The following is a 3,280-nucleotide window of genomic DNA, read 5'->3' as shown; positions in this document are numbered from 1 at the left end:
ACACTCGGATCATGCAGAGACAAACCTATGCATATCCACAAAGACATGCACACACGCATACATATATTCATACATACATACACACCAGAACATGTACCTACAGTTCAGTTCACACACACACACACACACACACACACACACACACACTTTCCCTTGCTTACTTTCCTTCCAATACCTCGACTCAACAGTAAATTCTCTCTCCCTGGAAACGCTTTCTTAATTCATCACAAAATATCGTCCTCCTGACAAAATTAGCACGGTGTTTCATAAAAAAGTGTGTGTGTGTGTGTGTGTGTGTGTGTGTGTGTGTGTGTGTGTGTGTGTGGTAAGTGTGCAATTTAAGTGTTTAATTCAAGTGTGCAACTGAAGAGTGAAATTTAAGTGTGTATTTAAGTGTCATTTAAGTATGTAATTTTGGATATAACCTAAGACTTTAATTAGCCGCGTCCAAAGCCTTCCATTTATCACAGATTTACCCATTAATCCCAATTCGAGGGATTTCTCTAATATGCAAAAATCGTCTGCTTATTTTTGCAAGATGAAAAATATAAAAAAAAATCATGCCGTGGTGACTGAGGGATTTGGTTAAAGTGAAATTCGTTTTGCCACACTGAAAGGGAAAAAAATATATGAGATTTCTGGTTCCAATGTTAAAGAATGAAACTAAAATGATGATTGGAGATTGCTGAAAAATTGCTTTCCATTTGCAAGCAGATTATGATTTCTGATTGCAATACTTATAAATCGTACTGAAGTGATCATTGGAAATTGATGTTAAATTGTACTATGCTCTCTCTCTCTCTCTCTCTCTCTCTCTCTCTCAATCATACTGAAGTGGTAATTGGTGAATGATGTTAAATTGTGCTACATTTGGCAGGGGATGGATTTGCTCTCTCTCTCTCTCTCACTCTCTCTCTCTCTCTCTCTCTCTTCCTCTCTCTCTCTCTCTCTCTCTCTCTCTCTCTCTAATCGGATCTGAGCGATATTTCTTCATCTATTTCGGCATGTTTGGTGTTTTCTTAGGCAGCATGGAAGGCTTCGTAACACCTCTTCCCTTGCGACTTATTTTTAATGCTACGCCTTAACATTTTCTTGTATGCTGTTTATAATTCTTTAATATCTGGTAATCGACAGAGTTTACACCAATTACATTGAAGAGGAGACTGTGGTGTAATGCCCAGAATGATTCGCTAGAGAACAGGGGCTACGAAGGGTCCAGAAACATTTACATTACAACTCTTGATATGCCATAGGAGAGGTGCGTATTCTTGTCAGTTAAGGAAGCTCCCTAACACCTCTTCCTTAGCGATTTACTTTTGGATATGTCTGGTTAATATCCTTTCGTAACTTACGCAGAATGTGGCGATATTGGAAGGACTCGTGTAACACAGATGTAGAGTGTGAGGTATAATATGCCAAATAAATCGCTTAAGAAAAGGTGTTAGGGAGCTTCCTTACCCGGTGAAAATACAGACCCGTGTCAAAGGGAGGGGGGGAAATTTTACCTATTATAGTGAGTAATAGCGAAGTGGATAAGCTACCTGGCTCGCATCAGATGGTCCAGGGCTCGATCCCTAGCAGCACAAGTGGGTTGATGTTAGTTCGTGTTTGGATGACATAAGATGTTTTATAATTGCATATTTATCTATTTACAGTTCCTTTCCAAGCTGTCTATTTTATCAGTCAATTATTCAGTCAACCTAGAAATCTATCTATCTATGTCTATCTGTCTGTCTTAGTACTTCTATCTATCAGGCTATATCTATCTATCTATCCATCTATATCTGTCTATCTGTCCGTCCATATCTATTTGTCCAGCCATCCATTATCTATCTATCTTTATCTATCTATATATTTGCCTATTCACATCATCCATCTGTATATTTTATCTATCAGTGTATCTATCTATCTGTCAACATATCTATTTCTATATATACGTCCATTTCGAGTTGACATGATGCGTATTGTTTGTTTGTCTGCCGTGATTGTGTGTGTGTGTGTGTGTGTGTGTGTGTGTGTGTTTGTGTGTGTGTGTGTGTGTGTGTGTGTGTTGTAAGGGGACGCTATCTTTATCATGCTTCTTATCATTACATTCCATTTTATTTTTAATCTGTTTTATTTGTATATCTTGTAAAAATATAATACACAAGGAAAGCATCATCTGACTGCCTTAGTAAAGATTTATATATCACTTTATTTTTGGACAACTCTACCGTGTCAAATTTAACAATATCTCTTTAATACCACTTTACTGTTTATGACACCACCTACCACATTACCACACCACATTACCACACCAGTTACAAAGATAGTGTGCTAAGTATAATACCACTTTACCACACCATCTACTGCTTCTTAACACCACCGCCATACCGCTTTAACCTTATATAAACAGGATTTATTTACACCACATAAACTGTTTACTCTCCTTTATTGCATTTTTTTTTATAGTGCCTTGTCATTTTCTTATTTTTTTTACCCTTAATTTACTTATAAGGCATTGTTTATACATAGCACTTTAACAATGCTTTATTTGTTTGTACTCCTTTACCTCTGCCTTTTTTTTCTTTACACTTTATCACTTGTTTATCCATGCCCCTTACCCCACCACCTGCCGCCTTAACCGAGCCACATGTCCTGTTGTTTATGTCATTACCACCTGGCGCTAGAAACTAAGCCAGCTGCGATAGAACGGGGTGAGAGAGGGAGTGGAGGACAGAAGAGGGGAGAGGGAGGTTGTGAGATGGGAGAAGGAGGGTAGGAGACAGAACGGGGGAGGAAGGGGGACGAGCGAAATGGATAGGAAGGATGCGGGGGAGAGAGACCGGAGGGGGGGGGCGAGAAAAGGGGACGCAGGGGGTGGGAAAAAAAAAGGAGAGCCAGGAGAAGAGGGTGTGAGAAGGAGGGAGACTTGAGACGGGGAGGGGGGCCGAAAAAGAGACAGTGACAAAAAGGGAGTGGGAGAAATGGGCGAGAGATAGGAGGGGGACGAGGGAAGAGGGGCGAGAGATAGGAGGGGAACGAGGGAAGGGGGGCAAGAGATAGGAGGGGAACGGGAGAAGGGGCGAGAAACAGGAAGGACTCGGGAGAAGGGGACGAGGAACAGAGGTGGGCGAGAGAGATAGGAGGGAGACGGGAGAAGGGAGCGAGAGACAGGAAAGAGGGGGGTGAGAGACAGGGACGAGAGACGGGGGGAGGTGGCGTGGGTAGGGGGGTGAATTACGCTGATCTCAAGGGAACTATGCGGACGAATTAAATATCTCGCAAGGACATTTTTCAG

The sequence above is a fragment of the Coenobita brevimanus genome, chromosome 51, assembly GCF_032717465.1.
Source record: "Coenobita brevimanus isolate Jiangsu-jjx chromosome 51, ASM3271746v2, whole genome shotgun sequence".
NCBI classification, from domain to species: Eukaryota; Metazoa; Arthropoda; class Malacostraca; order Decapoda; family Coenobitidae; genus Coenobita; species Coenobita brevimanus.
The sequence above is the reverse complement of the archived record's forward strand: the minus strand, read 5'-3'. Positions refer to the sequence as shown.